Source organism: Bubalus kerabau, chromosome 12 (genome assembly GCF_029407905.1).
Source record: "Bubalus kerabau isolate K-KA32 ecotype Philippines breed swamp buffalo chromosome 12, PCC_UOA_SB_1v2, whole genome shotgun sequence".
Lineage (NCBI taxonomy): Eukaryota > Metazoa > Chordata > Mammalia > Artiodactyla > Bovidae > Bubalus > Bubalus kerabau.
This window is the reverse complement of record NC_073635.1, coordinates 11,968,111-11,987,370: the sequence shown is the minus strand read 5'-3', so window position 1 is coordinate 11,987,370 and position 19,260 is coordinate 11,968,111. Positions and strand designations below refer to the sequence as shown.

The following is a 19,260-nucleotide window of genomic DNA, read 5'->3' as shown; positions in this document are numbered from 1 at the left end:
TCGGAGAAGGCAATGGCACCCCACTCCAGTACTCTTGCCTAGAAAATCCCATGGATGGAGGAGCCTGGTAGGCTGCAGTTCATGGGGTCACTGAGGGTCGGACACGACTGAACGACTTCACTTTCACTTTTCACTTTCATGCATTGGAGAAGGAAATGGCAACCCACTCCAGTGTTCTTGCCTGGAGAATCCCAGGGACGGGGGAGCCTGGTGGGCTGCCATTGAGTCGGACACGACTGAAGTGACTTAGCAGCAGTAAACTTATATTGGTTAAGAGCTCAGATACTGAAGTCAGAGCACCTGGATTTGAATTCTTGCTCCACTGCTTATTACCTCTGTGACTTTGGGCAAGTTACTTAACTTCTTTGTGTCTTAGTTTCCTTATCTGCAAGAGGGAGATGATAATAACAGACTTGATTCTAAAGGTAGAGTTATTATGAAAATTAAATGAGTCGATACACATAAAGTTCTTAGAACCATGCCTAGCATATAGTAATATTAACTGAGCCATATCATTTCATTATTACACAGGTGTGTTCACATGTTTGTATAGTATATCTTTGTACACTTGTATGACTATTTCTGTAGTTGATTTTAAAAAGTAGAATTACTGAGTTTACTAAAAGTATAAGCTAAACGGACTGCCAAATCATTCTTGAGAAAGCTGTATCAGTTCCTGCTACCATAACAGTCCAGTTCAGTTGCTCAGTCATGTCTGACTCTTTGTAACCCCCATGAACAGCAGCATTCCAGGCCTCCCTGTCCATCACCAACTCCAGGAGCTTGCTCAAACTCATGTCCATCGAGTCAGTGATGCCATCCAACCATCTCATCATCTGTCGACCCCTTCTCCTCCTGCCTTCAATCTTTCCCAACATTAGGGTCTTTTCAAATGAGTCAGCTCTTCGCATCAGGTGGCCAAAGTATTGGAGTTTCAGCTTCAACATCAGTCCTTCCAATGAACATTCAGGACTGATTTCCTTTAGGATGGACTGGTTGGATTTCCTTGCAGTCCAAGGGACTCTCAAGAGTCTTCTCCAACACCACAGTTCAAAAGCATCAATTCTTTGGTACTCAGCTTTCTTTATGGTCCAACTCTCACATCCATACATGACTATTGGAAAAACCATAGCTTGGACTAGACAGACCTTTGGCGGCAAAGGAATGTCTCTCCTTTTTAATATGCTGTCTAGGTTGGTCATAACTTTCCTTCCAAGGAGTGTCTTTTAATTTCATGGCTGCAGTCACCATCTGCAGTGATTTCGAAGCCCCCCAAAATAAAGTCTGTCACTGTTTCTCCATCTGTTTGCCATGAAGTGATGGGACTGGATGCCATGATCTTCATTTTCTGAATGTTAAGCTTTAAGCCAACTTTTTCACTCTCCTCTTTCACTTTCATCAAGGGGCTCTTTAGTTGTTTGCTTTCTGCCATAAGGGTGGTGTTGTCTGCATGTCTGAGGTTATTGATATTTCTCCCAGCAATCTTGATTCCAGCTTGTGCTTCTTTCAGCCCAGCTTTTCTCATGATGTATTCTGCATTTAAGTTAAATAAGCAGGGTGACAATATACCGCCTTGATGTACTCCTTTGCCGATTTGGAACCAGTCTGTTGTCCCATGTCCAGTTCTAACTGTTGCTTCCTGACCTGCATACAGATTTCTCAGGAGGCAGGTCAGGTGGTCTGGTATTCCCATGTCTCTAAGAATACCGTAACAGTATATCACTAATAAATCCGTTCTTTTTGGTCAGTCTTTTGGGTGAAAATTACAGTTTTCCATTTAATTTGCATTGACTACTAGTAGTGAGGTTATGGGATGTTGCATTAACTTTATTGATTGTTCATGTGAATTTTCTTTGAATTACTAAGATCCTTTTGCCTGGTAGGAGTTCTTTATATGTTCTGAATTTGCATCAGTGTCACTGTCTTCTAATTCATGACACAGTTAATGGGTAACTCCCTTTTAGTGACACACAGCGTGCATATATCGTCCCAATCTGGGCTGTCTTTTAGCCACATGGTGTCTTGTGCCCTGTGGAAATTTAAAATATTTCCGTCATGTGTTAGTTGCTCAGTCACGTCAGACTTTTTGCAATCCCATGGACTGTAGCCCACCAGGTTCCTCTGTCTGTGGAATTCTCCAGGCAAGCATAGTGGAGTGGGTTGCCATTTCCTTCTCTAGGGGATCTTTCCAACCCAGGGATCAAACCTAGGTCTCCCATACTGTAGGCAGATTCTTTACAGTCTGAGCCACCGGAGACACCTATTTATATCATAAAATTTACCAATTTGGGGGGTGATTTTTCTTTAGGAAAGCTTTACTTACCCCTAACACTATTTACTAGTCTTTTTATATTTTATGGGTTTAATGCCTTCGTCCATATGAAAACTGCTTTTATAGGATGCAAGGTATAGGAATGTGACAAGTCTCCTCGCCTACAAATGGGGCTGTTGGCTCTTCACCATTTACTGAGTTTTATGATTTCTACACTAAGACTGCTGCTCTTGTTATATACTAAATTACCATATGTATAGACTAGTTTTGAACTTGTGTATTTTATTACATTTACTTGTTTTTTATTGTGCCAATATCACATTGCTTTTTATTAGTATCACTTCATAGGTTTGATATCTTTTCAGATATTCTTCCTCCCCTTCCAAAAATTGGGGTAGAGTTTTGAATGAATTTTAGGACTGACTTGTTAAGTTATATAGCTCTATTGGGATTTTGACTTTTCAAAGTTAAAAAATATTCTGTCTTTAAAATAATTTGCTGTATTTTTTGATCCTATATTGGGTTAATTTGTTGGTCTTTATAAAATCACTGTTTTGAAGGCACCAGATGAGAATATATTTCCTGCTTTTGGTTATGGTTTGTGGTTATTAGTGTATTTGTCTAAAGAAACTGACACCATTAATGTGTGGTTGTGACCACCTTGATCATTTCCCCTTATATCAATTCCTACTCTTTTCAGAATTGCATGGAAGGATTCCTCTGGGCAAGGATGAAGAAGGGGGTATTGGAAAGGAAATATCAATATTGTTGATCCTGACAAGCCATATATTTATTTATTTATTAATTTATTTATTTAATCGGAGAATAATTACAATATTGTGATGGGTTTTTTTTTTCATGTATGCATCAGCATGAATCAGCCACAGGTATACATGTGTCTCCCCGCTTCTTGAACCCACCTTCCCCTTCCCTCCCCACCTTATCCCTCTGGGTTGTCTTGGAGTGCTGGCTTTGGGTGCCCTGCTTCATGCATTAAACTTGGCAGCAGCCATCTGTTTCACATATGGTAATATACATGTTTCAGTGCTATTCTCTCAAAGCATCCCACCCTCACCTTCTCCCACTGAGTCCAAAAGTCTGTTCTTTACATCTGTGTCTCCTTTGCTACCCTGCATGTAGGATCGTTGTCACTGTATTTCTAAATTCCATATATATGCATTAAAATACAGTATTTCTGACAAGCCATTTAGAAGTGTATTCTTGCCGTCTGTTCCAAGCTAGGTCTGTTTGTTCGGTGAGATAAGGTACTTCTGTGGGAGAGCCACACCATCAGTAGTGAATTACAGTATACTTTTATTTGAAGGTGCCTTGTTTGACCTTATTGAACAGGTATGTTTGCCTGGTGAATGTATAAGAATAAAAAGAAAGCTGAAGGTTGCAGACATAAGTTTCTAAAGAGAAGGAAAATTGACTATAAGCTCAAATATTCCAGAAGTTAATTGTGTGAAAAACAGCTGGTAGTTTAATGCTTTTTATAACTTTGATACATTAATTACACTTTGGTTTTTTAGTTGTTGGTTCTAAAAGTAGAATTTAGCATATAATAGTTATTTGTGCTTAATAGACCTAGCTCCACCAGGGAGAAGGTTGGTGACATGCTAGGGAAAATGAAACAAATATTTTTATAAAATCCCATCTGTGTAAGAACACGGCCTTATGGCTTTCATTCTTAGGATATAAACTAGTGTGGTCTGACTGCTGATTCCCAGAGGCTAAAGGATAAACAGTGCTTGCTGTCTTTTCACCAAGCTGCCAATTAATTCTCATGCAGTGTTTCGGAATCACTATTCAGTGTAACTTCCCTGGTGGCTCAGAGAGTAAAGAATCAGCCTGCAATGCAGGAGATATAAGAGACATGGGTTCGATCCCTGGGTCAGGAAGATCCCCTGGAAGAGGAAATGGCAACCCACTCCAGTCAATTCTTGCCTGGAAAATTCCACAGACAGTGGGCCCTGGTGGACTACAGTCCATGGGGTTGCGCAGAGTTGGGCACAACTGAGTGAAGCAGAGGTTAGCCCAAAATGCTGTGGATACAGAGGAGGGAACCTTGGACTGCACTGCAACTTGGGAAAGCTTCCCTGTGGAAATTACATTTGGTGAGCTGGATCTTGAAGGAAGATCTCATTTATTTGACACATGAAGAGGAAGAAATGTTTCAAAAGAGTAGAATATATCAAAACTTTTGATAGATTTCTCTTGACTGTATAATCCATCTAAAATCTTAACTTTCGGTTAGAAGCTTTTCATAGTGCGACTGTTTCAGGCTCTTTTCTTTCTTGTACTGTGTTAATTTTGCCAACCCACTGTATAATTTTCCCAGTTGCTTTCCTGCTTCCCCACTGTTTGACCTTCCACATCCATACCTGTTACCTGTTCTAAGTTCTAACCATCTTTCAGAATCTTAGGACAAAACCTACTTTTTCTGGGAGCTTAACCTAAAATCATCTCTTAAGTGATTAACAAGTTTCTTCTGTTATTCCTGCATGACTTAGTGTCATCGTCATACATTTGCCATGTGAAATTTTTTATATATACATTAACTTCCCAGATAAGTGCTACTTGAAGAAAGGGCTGCCTTCCCCTCTTGGTAGTCTCCATGCCTTTAAAATAATTTATATGAAGCACAAGCTGAAATCAAGGTTGCCAGGAGAATTATCAATAACCTCAGATGTTCAGATGACACCACCCTTATGGCACAAAGTGAAGAGGAACTAAGGAGCCTCTTGATGAAAGTGAAAGAGGAGTGTGAAAAAGCTGGCTTAAAACTCAACATTCAAAAAACTAAGATCGTGGCATCCGGTTCCATCACTCCATGGCAAATAGATGGAGAAACAATGGAAACAGTGACATACTTTATTTTTGGGGGCTCCAAAACCACTGCAGATGGTGACTGCAGCCATGAAATCAAAGGACACTTGCTTCTTGAAAGAAAAGTTATGGCCAAGTTGGACAGCATATTAAAAAGCAGACGTTTGCTTTCAAAGGTCCATCTAGTCCAAGCTATGGTTTTTCTAGTAGTCATGTATGGATGTGAGATTTAGACGATTTAGACTATAAAGAAAGCTGAGCACTGAAGAATTGATGCTTTTGAGCTGTGGTGCTGGAGAAGACTCTTGAGAGTCCCCTGGATAGCAAGGAGATCCAACCAGTCCATCCTAAAGGAAATCAGTCCTGAATATTCATTGGAAGTACTGATGCTGAAGCTGGAGCTTCAGTACTTTGGCCACCTGATGAGAACTGACTCAATTGGAAAAGATCCTGATGCTGGCAAAGATTGAAGGCAGGAGGAGAAGGGGTCGACAGAGGATGAGATGGTTGGGTGGCATCACCGACTTGATGGACATGAGTTTGAGCAAGCTCCGGGAGTTGGTGATGGACAGGGAAGCCTGGCGTGCTGCAGTCCATGGGGTTGCAAAGAGTTGGACACGACTGAGCGACTGAACTGATAATACATTGATTGGCTGAGTCATCTTAAAGGTTTTTCTTCTCTTAATCCTATTGGCAAAATGATGTGGGCTGTCTATGTATGTTTCTGTTATGGCCCTTATTGCATCAGAAGGCCTTTGAATGAGGGTGATATCTTGCCCCACAGCTCTCTCGACTACAATTTTTTTCCCCCGGGACCTGTTTGTCCACATCCTCACTTAGTGCATGGGCAGTGTGGCATGTCAGCACCATTCCGAGACCAGAAACAAATATTCATGGAGTTTTGTTTTGTTTTCTGAAAAGGTATTTGGAACTATTCTGTTAAATGTGTTTAGTGAAAGCCACCTCGTTATAACTTAAGTTTTGTTAATTGAAATTATCAATAAGTAAGTATCCATTGAAAGTTTTCTTGAGATACTCATTCAAGTTGTAGAGAGGGAGTTTTTGACATGATTGTGTCTTGAGAATAAGGTCGTATTTTGTTCACTGAGAAAAGTATAGATCACGTCAACCTGCCGTTTTTTAGTTGAAATGGTAAAATTCTGTTAAGCCAGGAAGTTAGTTTAGCTTCGAGCAGAAGGAATGTGTTGACAGTGTTCCGTGTGTAACTTGCTCAGCACCAGTGTTGTGGGGACAGCAAGCTGAAATCATGTTACTAACCTGTACATGGACAGGCTAGATCCTCTGTTATTCACTTAGAGTTCCAGGTATGCCGACTGCTCTGTCTGTTCCTGTCATCCTCATTCTTAATCTTGGCAGTTCACATTTATCAGATGCATTAAAAGTTTGACCATCTGTAAAACTAGCATACAGAGATTGCTTGTCTCTTTTTAAAAAGTTCTTCGTTTTTGGCGGCACTGGGCCTTCATTGCTTTGCCCGAGCTTTCTCAAGTTGCGGCAAGTGGGGCTCCTCTTGGCTGCAGTGTGTGGGCTTCTCATCATGGTCATTTCTCTTGTTGCAGAGCTCAGGCTCTGGATGCATGGGCTTCAGGAGCTGCAGTTCCTGGGCTCTAGAGCACAGGCTCAGTAGTTGAGGCACACGGGCTTAGTTGCTCCACAGCATTTGGAGTCTTCCCCGACCAGGGATTGAACCTGCCTGCATTGGCAGGTGGACTCTCATCCCCTGTGCCACCAGCGATGTCGATTGCTTGTTCTGTACATTTTGCAAAGCCTTTATCAAAGGGGTTATGCGATAGAGCCCCCAGTGACAAGCCTTATTATCTTTTGGAAAAGTCTGACTTTGAATAAGGCAGATTATGTGAAGGGCCAACCCTACCCGTGGCCTGGAGTTTGGCCTGTCTTATCTCCCTTCCAACTATTGGTGGCAAAGAAGCTGATAGTTGGTAAGAAAGAAGAGTTAGTGAGGGGAGTAGGAACTTATTACTCTCTTTTGCAGAGGTTTCCTCTAAATATCCTCCAACCATCACACTGAGGCCCTGTGACAACGTCTTAAAATGAATATGGATGAGATCATTGTACAGGGTAGGACATGGACCAGTTTGGCTCCAGAAGCATTCAGTTTTGAGTTTCAGTAACTGGTGTTCACTTAGCATTTTGCTCTGCATACTCTGCTATGTGCTTTGCGTATATTATCCTATTTAATCCTTACAACAATCTTTGAAATAAGTATTCTAATTCTTCCTTTACAGAAGGGTAAGTGAGGCTCAGAGAAGGAGAGCAACTTGCCTACAAATACTAAAGCTGGGAGTTGCAAGGCAGCTTGTGCCTTACACAACTGTATTTGGATAATGCCAGCCCGTGATACACGTAAATGGTGTAAAAAAAAAAAAAGTAGTTTTAAATGTGGAAGAATTATTATATTTTGCATTTTTTTATATTAGCAAAAGGAAAATGTTATTCATTCTATTTGATAACAGGGATTTCTTCAGTTTTGCCTTTTTTTTTTTTTTTTGACTGCACCACCTGCCTAGTTCAGTTCAGTTCAGTCACTCAGTCGTGTCCAACTCTTTGCGACCCCATGAATTGCAGCACGCCAGGCCTCCCTGTCCATCACAAACTCCCAGAGTTCACTCAAACTCACGTCCATTGAGTCGGTGATGCCATCCAGCCATCTTATCCTCTGTCGTCCCCTTCTCCTCTTGCCCCCAATCCCTCCCAGCATCAGAGGCTTTTCCAGTGAGTCAACTCTTTGCATGAGGTGGCCAAAGTATGGAGTTTCAGCTTCAGGATCATTCCCTCCAAAGAAATCCCAGGACTGATCTCCTTTAGAATGGACTAGTTAGATCTCCTTGCAGTCCAAGGGACTCTCAGGAGTCTTCTCCAACACCACAGTTCAAAAGCATCAATTCTTTGGCACTCAGCTTTCTTCACAGTCCAACTCTCACATCCATACATGACTACTGGAAAAACCATAGCCTTGACTAGACAGACCTTTATTGGCAAAGTAATGTCTCTGCTTTTGGATATGCTATCTAGGTTGGTCATAACTTTCCTTCCAAGGAGTAAGTGTCTTTTAATTTCATGGCTGCAGTCACCACCGGCAGTGATTTTGGAGCCCCCCAAAATAAAGTCTGACAGAGGGATCTTAGTTTCCTGACCAGGGATTGAACCCAGGCCCTTGGCAGTGAAAGCTCAGAGTCCTAACCACTGGACCACGAGGGAATTCCCTAAATAACAGTTTAATAGAGATATAACTTATATGCCATATAATTTACCTATTTAAAATGTGTAATTCAGTGGCTTTTAGTATGTAAACAGAGTTGTGCGTCTATCACCATAACCAACTTTGGAACACTTTTACTACCTCCAAAAGAAGCCTGTACTCACTCATGTGATATTCTTCCCTCCATGTCCCCCCCTCCATTGGCAACCACTAATCTGCTTTTTGTCTCTGTGGATTTGACTCTTGTGCACATTTCTGTAAGTGGCATGCAGAGTGTGGTCTCCTATGACTGACTTTTAGTAGAGTGTAGAGTTCATCCCTGTTGTAGCATCAATCAGTACCACCTTTTTGTTACTGAATAATGTTCCATTGTATTGTTAATACTACGTTGCAGTTATACACTTTATATACCTTTCAGAAGAATGCTATTTTTTCAGTGAGGTTTGTGTTGATCAGATTTGTGTGTGTGTGTATGTGTGTGTGTGTGTGTGACAGAGAGAGAAAGAATAGAATTAGCAATCTCTGATCTCCTAGAAAGTAAGTACTCTGTCACCCAGAGCAGCCTTGCTGCGTAAATAGTACCTCTTTGATGTAACTCAGTTTATCTATATAATCTTGAAATTTTTTGCCCCCTTTCTATTTAACTTAACACATAACGCATTTAGAATAAGATATATAAGCAGATGGTATTACTGTGTTACTGGCCTTTCCCTTTTTTAAAGCCATTGTCATCTTCAAGGCTATTTGGAGATTATTGATGAAGTTAATGTCCTTGATTTAGTGAAGTAAAAAGAAAACTGATTGTTAAAGGTTTGTTAAAATGTGAATTTAGCAAAGCAAAGCCCCTAATAATGTTCATAAATCTAATATGCCTGATATTAAATAAGTAGAATACAGGCAGAATTTTTTTTAACATTAACCAGAATTCTTAATATTATGCCATTATTTTCTTGGAAAGAAGAATTGTGATCACCAGCGATCTATCTGTTTAATCTGTTCCCACCTCTTTTTAATGAAGAGTCTTTGTGATGTGACATCAAGAGTATCAACTTGGAAACGGGGCTCTGCCACTTACTATGTAACTTGAGACAAGATTTTAAATTGCACTGAACTCTGATTTCCTCTTCCAAAAGTGAAAGCTATGTCCCAAGGTTATGAGCTTTAAATGTTTACGTTAAATATTTAGTAAGAGCCTGGCACAAAGGAAGCAGTCAATAAATGTGGTGGTTGCTGTGTTTATGACCTGAGGTAAAGAAGCGTTGAAGTTTGTCATGTTGCACTCTGAGCTCTCTGTCACTCAGTTGTCTTGGATAAGGGAGGAAATGAAGGCAGTTTCTATGACGTGGATACCAGACAAATTCATGTACCCTGTTTTTATAAAAAATGTTTTCTGATTTTTTCTTTGATACTTGAATATGACCGACATGTTTCTAGGATAAGCCAATAAATTTGTTATTCAGGATTTTAAAAATCTGGGAGATTCATTCTGTAGGGGAGCTCTCCCCTTTGACATTGTAACATGTTAAGTTTCTTTTGACATAGTTTGATCTGGAATTGTTCAGTGACTAATTTCTGTCATTGTCTGTGATCAGCTAGTGTGACATTTCATTCTTAGTTTCGTTGTAGCCAAACTACTATGTTCGCAAATGCTGTGCTTCATTTTATTTTATGAATTATGCATATGTAAGAGTCTTGTCAAGCTTCATCTTTTAGAAGTAGAAATTACCTCTTTAAATATGATTATACTTAAATTCTTTGAGTTATATAGAATCTGCATATTTTGAACATTTATCAGTCCAGGAGTGACTGTTGTGATGTTGCCTAGTTAGTTTGCAAGTAAATATTTAAACCTGGTTAAAACTTACTGCTGCTGCTCAGTCGCTTCAGTCATGTCCAACTCTGTGTGACCCTATAGACGGCAGCCCACCAGGCTCCGCCGTCCCTGGGATTCTCCAGGCAAGAACACCGGAGTGGGTTGCCATTTCCTTCTCCAATGCATGAAAGTGAAAAGTGAAAGTGAAGTCGCTCAGTCGTGTCCGACTCTTCGCGACCCCATGGACTGCAGCCACCAGGCTTCTCCGTCCATGGGATTTTCCAGGCAAAAGTACTGGAGTGGGGTGCCACTGCCTTCTACACCTCCCAAAATTTACCTTTTTTTTGTTAAACCCATAATTGACTCTGTTCATACTTAGCTAGCTACACACACACACAGATAATACACACACATATACAGATAACACACCCCCTGCCAGTATATTAAACTTTTTAAAAGGGCAGTCTAGTTAAAAACAAAACAAAACCTAAGGTTGTTTTCAATGATTATTTTACTTTTTTCAAGATTCATGGCCAAGTTGTAATTTATCCTGGCTGAAGAGAAAACTCTGGGCAAAGACTAAATAAGGCCAATTGTCATGAAAGACCTAAAAAAATGAGATTAGACTTAGCTAAGTCAGCTTCACAGGGGTTTACAGTGAAATTTCAAACATTATCTTGGGGAAGTCTGGAGAAAAGAACATTTTACTTAGACCTTTCTATTTTTCATGGTGCTGAGCAAGAGAAAAGGCTTCTTTAGAAACACTCATCTCTACTAGAGCCGACAGAAATAACTAATTTTTTCAGCTGGAGCTCTAACGCAATGTACATTGGGAAATGTGTGTGTGTGTGTGTGTGTGTGTGTGTGTGTGTGTGTGTGTATTTAAAAGCCATACTTTAGCTGTGATGAAACTTTCATTATGACTGTAATTTATCTGTAGGATCCTGTACTTGTAACCTATCAGTGATTAAGCTTGTGGACTCTGGAGTCAGGTTGCCTGGGTTCAGATTTCAGCTCTGCCTCTGGCTGACAAGTGTCAGCAGAACTGCAGCGCAGGGTTGTGGGGTGACTGGCATGAGCCATATGAAATACTTAACATAGTAACTGTTTTCATCATCATCACCACCCTTACCGCCTCCATATTAAGAATGTCATTTTATTTTTTATTTTATTCTAGTTTATCATTTAGTGACGAGCCCTCAAAGATAGAAACTGGAGGATACGTTTTACACAGCATCATAATGAGTTTCCTTTTAATCAGACTAAGGAAGGACTTTGACTATGGTAATTATTACCAGGAATTTGAATCATTTTTCCCTTGTACAAAGCCACTGGCTATAATGTAATATTTATCTACATCATAATATAGAAGGTACATAATTATAAAGAAACTAGGACATTGGAGAAGTGAGGGGACTGACTGAAGCATGTATTGGGACTTCCCTGGTAGTCTAGTAGCTCAGACTTGACCTTCCAATGCAGCGGGTACAGGTTCGATCCCTGGTTGGGGAGTTGTGTGTGTGCTAAGTTGCTTTAGTTGTGTCTCACTCTGTTGACTGTAGCTCACCAGGCTCCTCTGCTCATAGGATTCTCCAGGCAAGAATACTGCAGTGGATTGCCCTGCCCTCCTCCAGAGGATCTTCCCAACCCAGGGATCGCCCCCACGTCTCTTGCATCTCCTGCATTGGCAGTGGGTTCCTTACCACTAGTGCCACCTGGGAGGCATTAGATCCCACGTACCTTGTGGCCAAAACATAAAACAGAAGCAATATTGTAACAGGTTCAATAAAAGACTTTAAAAATGGCCCACATCAAAAAAAAAAATCTTAAAAAGAAGCATGTATTAAAATTTTGGGCCCTGATGTTGCTTTGGATATTAATCTCTGTGCCAGGAAAACATTATCTGCTGTATTGTAAAGTGTAAAAATAACACTGCCTAACTTTTGGTAGGGGTCTATATAGCTTACAAAGTCTTCTCCACATACACTTTGATTCTCACAAATCACCCTGTGATATAGTGCTTTTTGCATTTTCTCTAGTAGACTATCGTCTTGAATTTATTATTGGATAACCAGAAGAACTATATTAGAATCCTGTAATACATTCCCAGAGCAGGGTTACAGAGGTACCCAGAGTTGTGTTCAAAATAACCTGGCTTATTTACTAAGGTTATCTGGATTCCTATTGTGATTTAAACATCCTTTTAGAATGTGGATAGTTTGCCTTATTATCCACTTACTTATTTCCTTATTAATTTTTTGACAGAACTTGATATGTTTGTTTATATTTCTATTAAGAGATGATACAGGCTTCCGCAGCCGGGATACCGGGGGAGACTTCCCTGGCGGGATGGTCCCCCGGGGCCAGGTGGAAGTGTTGTATTTTGCAAAAAGTGCTGAAATAGCAGGAATTCACTCAGAGACCATTTCTGTGCTGCAAGAAATAAAAGCCTTGCAGCTGTGGAATGAGATAGAAACACACCATCCAGGATTGCCTGATGTCACAAGTCAGGTGATATTTGCTATTGGTCAAGAATATGTCGAGCTTGGAGATTAGCTCCTCCTGCTTCAATCAGGAGACGAAATTGCTGTTATCCCTCCCATTAGTGGAGGGTAGTGCTTTTGAGCCACCTGGAAAAGATATGAAAGAAGTTGAAGAGAAATCTAAAGATATAGTAAAATTCATACCTGAGAAGCTTTCAGTAGATGAAGTCTCACAGCTAGTGATTTCTCCACTCTGTGGCGGAATATCCCTATTTGTAGGGAATACAAGGAATAATTTCGAAGGGAAAAAAGTCATTAGCTTAGAGTATGAAGCATATCTACCAATGGCAGAAAATGAGATAAGAAAAATTTGTCGTGACATTAGACAGAAATGACCAAACACACAGCAGTGTTTCATCAACTTGGCTTGGTTCCAGTGACAGAAGCAAACGTTACCATTGCTGTGTCCTCAGCCCACAGGGGAGAAGGCAATGGCACCCCACTCCAGTACTCTTGCCTGGAAAATCCCATGGACAGAGGAGCCTGGTAGGCTGCAGTCCATGGGGTCGCTAAGAGTCAGACACGACTGAGTGACTTCACTTTGACTTTTCACTTTCATGCATTGGAGGAGGAAATGGCAACCCACTCCAGTGTTCTTGCCTGGAGAATCCCAGGGACAGAGGAGCCTGGTGGGCTGCCGTCTATGGGGTCACACAGAGTCGGACACGACTGAAGCGACTTAGCAGCAGCAGCCCACAGGGCTGCATCCCTTGAAGCTGTGAGCTATGCCATTGATGCTTTAAAAGCCAGGGTGCCCATATGGAAAAAGGAAATGTATGAAGAATCATCATCATCTTGGAAAAGAAACAAAGAATGCTTTTGGGCAACCAGTGATTAACCCACTTAGGGTTTTTAGAGCCCTAAAATTTAAACTTGGTAAATTCTTATCTTTGATCATATTTCCATTCTTCTTCTCTAGAAGATAGTTTAATGAAGCTTATCTCTTATGTTGTATCAGTGGAACAAAAGAGAGGAGAAAAGAAAGCAAAATAAATGAGTGTTTAGGACAAGGGCTTATATGGGAACTAGAGACAGAGGAAAGAAAGGCTTTAGGGGAAAAAATGGAAGAATAATTTAAATGTGAGGAATGATGCCTGTGGTGGACAAACAGTTCTATGACTGAGTTCCAGTTGTAATTTGACTCACACTGAGGGGTCGCCCCTTCAGTGACTATCTCAGACTGCCCCCTCTGTCCCCACTCCTGACCCCAGCACCCTGTCCCTACCCTCTTGCCCCTATGCCCAGTGATATTGTTGTCAGGGATGCATTTTGGGAATGTTGGCAGAACTGAAAGTTATAAAAAGTCCTTATCAGATACTCTTGATATATTTTTAGAATTTATATATTTTAAAAATAAGCTAAATAAACATGATTTTAAAGGTTTAAAAAAAAAGATGATACAGAACTGTGTAGGAATTTTATACACAGCTTGAGCTGGTGCATTGAAATATTTTTAACTTTTTACAATGTGCAGTAGTGATCAATATTTGGTCATTTGTTTAAAATGAAAATGTACTAGTAATAACAACCTGAAGAAATTTCCAGGGAACAATCTCCATATGCATAAAACTGGTAGCCCGGAAGAGTTTTTGGTGGGTGAGTTATCTTAAACTTTAGTGAATCGTTTAAACAGTTTCAAGTCAGAGAGAGAAATTCCCTAATTCGTTTTTACAGAGCCAGTGTAACGCAGTATCCCAAAACCTGGCAAAGTATCTGCATGCACACACGGCCAGAGGCTAATTTCAAGATGGGTGTTTGTCTAACTACATGAAAGTGTTCGTCGCTCAGTCATGTCCAACTCTTTGCGACCCCATGGACTGTAGCCCGCCAGGCTCCTCTGCCCATGGGATTTTCCAGGCAAGAGTACTGGAGTGGTAAGCCATTTCCTCCTCCAGGGGATCTTGTCGACTCAGGGATGGAACCCGGGTCTCCCGCATTGCAGGCAGATTCTTACTGTCTGAGCCGCCAGGGAAGCCCATCTAATTATATAAAGTCCTGTTTATTGTCTTTTAGCTTTACAGGTCCTGTAGGCAGTGTGCATTTTCTCTTTTGATCCTCACAACACACTGTGTACAGTACGGCAGCTGATTTTCCTTTTATGACTAAAGAGCGTCTTTGTAGAGAGGCATCTCTGGAGCAATGAAGGGCTATGTTTGCCAGAAGCACAGCTGTAAAGTGGCAGCACCTGCACTGGAGTTGAGTCTTTGACTTGAGAAAGTCCAGAGTCTTAACCTATATAAGAGATAAAAAGGAACCTTGAAGGAAAAAAAGAATCTGGAAGAATATTAAGTAGGTAGCCTTTTATAGGGTTACACTTGTGATAAGTAGGGTTTTTGCTTTTCCCCCAGTACATGTAAGTATTAAGAAATTTAAAAACTAGATTTACGCACTGCACTTTCAGTCAGGAACCTTTATGGATTAGACCAGTGTGTGGTGCACCGCAGCTCCCTAAGACCTGCTGCCTGGTTGCTAAAACAGCTTTTCCTTTTCTTTTAAAATGAGACTAGAAGGGTTCAGTTCCTATAAAGAGAGCTTGAGTCAGTCAACAGAAGTGTTTCATTTGCAGATAATGAAGCTGTTTTAATGACAGACTTTGAAAGTATGCTGAGAATCTGGCTGTGAAGAATCGTTTTCCAAGGACTTATTGCCGAGTCCCAGAGACCAGTTGCACAATCCTGGCTTGTTTTATGTGCATCAGTTCCTGAAAACATTTAAAATGCACTTTGGAAATTGGTTACAGTGGAAGTTATTGGGGATGGGGAACTATATAGAAAGGGCGATGGTGATGTTTTATACTCTTGCAATACAGATATGTTCATATATTAATCTATCCTCTAAAATAGTATTTTTTAATTTTATTCTTGGCTGTGCTGGGCTGCATGCAGGCTTTCTCTAGTTGCAGTGCGAGGGCTTCTCATTGCAGTGGCTTCTCCTGTTACCAAGCACAGGCTGTCAGGCACGCGGGCTGGGTAGCTGCTTTCATGGGCTCCGGAGCACAGCCTCGCTAGTTGTGGCCCATGGGCTCAGTTGCTCCATGGCACGTGGGGTCTTCCTGGACCAGGGATCAAACCCACATTTGGCAGGAGATCAAACCCTGTATTGGCAGGAGAATTCTTATCCACTGCATCACCAGACAAGTCCTCCAGAATAATTAAAAAAAATATACCATAGGAGCTTGTATAAAGGATTATGATTTTGACTCATTTTGTTCCCCAGTCACCCTAATTTTGTGCATGTGTATTCACTAAGATGTGCTGTGGCTAAAGGTTTTCTTGCATTTTGTTGCTTTCCATAGGAGGGGATGAAGGAAGGTTATTCCAGTGTTTGGCCTGGTCTCAGTCTCCCCCCCCTAGCTGCGCTCCTTTCACCTCTCTGGGAGGACAGTGCTCAGAGCTGAGGGAACTAGAGAATACTGAGCTGAAGACATTTTCAGGTTTTGTTTCTCCTAGCATATGAACCTCTGCTCTTTAAACTTTTTATTGGAGTATAGCACAAACACAAAGACACACAGACCGTAAGTGTGCAGTTTGATAAATTTGCATAACATGAACACACGTATGTATCCAGCTTTTGCTTTTAGTTGAAGCTAAATGTTGTTTGCTGGTACTGATAGCCACATTCAGTTCAGTTCAGTTCAGTCCAGTTCAGTCGCTCAGTCGTGTCCGACTATTCGCAACCCCATGAATCGCAGCACGCCAGGCCTCCCTGTCCATCACCAACTCCCGGAGTTCACTCAGACTCACATCCATCGAGTCAGTGATGCCATCCAGCCATCTCATCCTCTGTCGTCCCCTTCTCATCCTGCCCCCAATCCCTCCCAGCATCAGAGTCTTTTCCAATGAGTCAACTCTTCGCATGAGGTGGCCAAAGTACTGGAGTTTCAGCTTTAGCATCATTCCTTCCAAAGAAATCCCAGGGCTGATCTCCTTCAGAATGGACTGGTTGGATCTCCTTGCAGTCCAAGGGACTCTCAAGAGTCTTCTCCAACACCACAGTTCAAAAGCATCAATTCTTAGGCTCTCAGCTTTTTTCACAGTCCAACTCTCACATCCATACATGACCACTGGAAAAACCATAGATTATAGTATTTCATGCACTAGTTTTCTGAGAGGACTTATTCTTACTACAAGCAAAACAAAAAGGACTGCCTTGGCTATCCAGTGGTTAAGATTCCATGCTTCCAATGCAGAGGGCTTGGGTTTGATCCCTGGTCAAGGAACTAAGATCCCACATGTGGAGTGGCATGGCCCCATTACAAAACAAAACAAAAACCATGCTTGTCAGTGTAAGATTTCAGTAAGTCAAGCCCCACCCCCCACACACACAACAAACAGCTATATTGAGATGCAGTTTACATGTAACAGTGTTAAAGTGTGTACAGTGTGATTTGATTTGTATATGTGTGTATATATTTATTTGTGTGTGCACATATATATGTTTGTGGTAAGTCAAGTTTTAAGAGTGCTTGCTTTTATCTAAATCAAACATTGAAGGATTTTTATCATCAAGAAGATATATTGAATGCTTAATATATGCCATGCAGTATAAGTGATATATTTACATGTTATTGAATTTTTACAGCTTGAAGATATTCTTATTCTTATTTTAGTTGGACACAAACACTAAACCCTAGAGAGACTGAATAATTTGCCCGAGTTCAAGCACCCAGGCCACGCTGTGCAGTCTGGCCTTAAATAGGGTCATTCCGACTCTAGAGCCTGAGCGCTTAAAGTCACATCCTGTTTTCACCGTGTGTATTTCTGGTGCGTTTGCTGCATGGTAAATATTGTCAGATCCTGTTCTGATAGAATAAGGACTCAGGTTTTTGTTTTTTAAATCAAAGGTGAAGGAAGTCATTTCAAAGTGGTGTCTTCATAGGATGAGGCTTCGACAGCATTCTGATCGGAAAAGAGGGCACAGGAATTTCTCTGAAAGAGAGGTTTCTGGAGCAAGTGCACTGTGCTTAGTCTGCGTGTTCTTTGAAGTGGCTGCATAGTGCAGGGGGACACTGAAGGCTGTGGGAGTAGTGGGCCCCCAGCCTGTTCCCGGTATTGCCTCAACTGGAGCCCCAAGAAATGGTACAAGCAACTTGGAAGCGTGCTCATTTTGCATCTTACCTTTGAGAAGGATTGTCTTCATTGGGGAATCTCTTTTCTTTTGACACTGCACACAGGATCGAGCCTGTGGCCCCTGCTGTGGAAGTGCAGAGTCTAAACCTCTAGGCTGCTAGGGAAGTCCCTGCATTGGGGAGATTTTTAAAGACTGTTTTTAATCAGCTTTTCATTTAGGAAAGCATTTGATAGATATTTCATTTTAAGCCGTTTCATAAGGGATCTTGGCAGGATGTTTCACAACAGCCTCTGACAAGACTGAGCTCTGCTGTTGGAGAAGCTTGGCAAACAAGTTCTTTGAAAATTCTTTTGCTTTTTTAAATCCCAAAACTTGTTGAATAAACTTAATAATTGAGTTGGAATAGTGATCCATAGTTCCTTAAATATCTGCCTAGGGCTTGGATTGTGGTATACTGAGGAAATAAGCAAGCTCTCTCAGAGTAGTACCATACTGCTTAGAGACTGGTATCTTCTGTTTTTTTTAACTTGATGGTATTGTCACATTTTTCATCACCCACAACAAATAGTCACTGTATAGTGGACACTGTTGAAATTTGGGGAATTGTCTCTCTGCTAACACTTGGTTTGATTTTTATTATTGCTGCTAAAAAATTATTAATTTTGTTTTCATCACATGTCATAAATTTACCTGAAATTAATAGAAACGGAAACTGGTATTTGTCTTTTTCTGTCTGGAGCTGTTAACACTTTCACTAAAGTTGCAAAACAGTCAAAAGTCAGTCTATTGTTTGTTGTTGTATTAGTCATTTTTTTTCTACTACAGTTTATTACTGTAGTTTAATTTGTTTATGGAAATAGTTGAAGTCGCTCAGTCTGTTGGACTCTTTGTGACCCCATGGATTATACAGTCCATGGAATTCTCCAGGCCAGAATACTGGAATGGGTAACCTTTCCCTTCTCTAGGGGATCTTCCCAACCCAGGGATTGAACCCAAGTCTCCCACATGATAGGCAAATTCTTTACCAACTCTAAGAAGCCTTTCCTCTCTCTTCCCACCCATCATTTGTGATTTGTTTTGATTCTCTTTCAAAAGCAAATAGGAAAGTAATCTGCAAGTACCAAATAGCAAAAGATCTCATAACATAATAATATAACTGTTTGTCTCTTTGGATTACTAGGAAATCAGACATTGGTATAAATAATAAGAGTTGACTCAATTTAGGGAGTGCAGTTTATTTTTAAATTTTTAAAAAATTTATGTGAGCACACTGGGTCTCAATTGCAGTGTGTGGACTCTTTAGTTGCTGCACCTGCGCTTGGGCCCAGTTGCCCTGTGGCGTGTGGAATCTTAGTTCCCTGACCAGGGATTGAACCCCGGTCCGCTGCATTGCAAGGCAGAGTCTTTACCACCAGGGGAAGTCCCAGGAATGCAGTTTAGAATCTTGTAATTCTCAGGAGCAGTGGTTCTGACCTCTGCATTCTCATTGGAA

General features: G+C 41.0%; 1 protein-coding gene and 1 pseudogene across 8 annotated transcripts in view; both read left to right on the top strand.

Moving 5' to 3' along the window:
• The window catches only part of ELF1 (E74 like ETS transcription factor 1), a 117,036-nt gene that overhangs the window by 65,311 nt on the left and 32,465 nt on the right, over positions 1–19,260 (top strand). The window lies entirely within an intron of this gene.
• LOC129624283 (molybdopterin synthase sulfur carrier subunit-like) lies at positions 12,437–13,108 on the top strand (annotated as a pseudogene).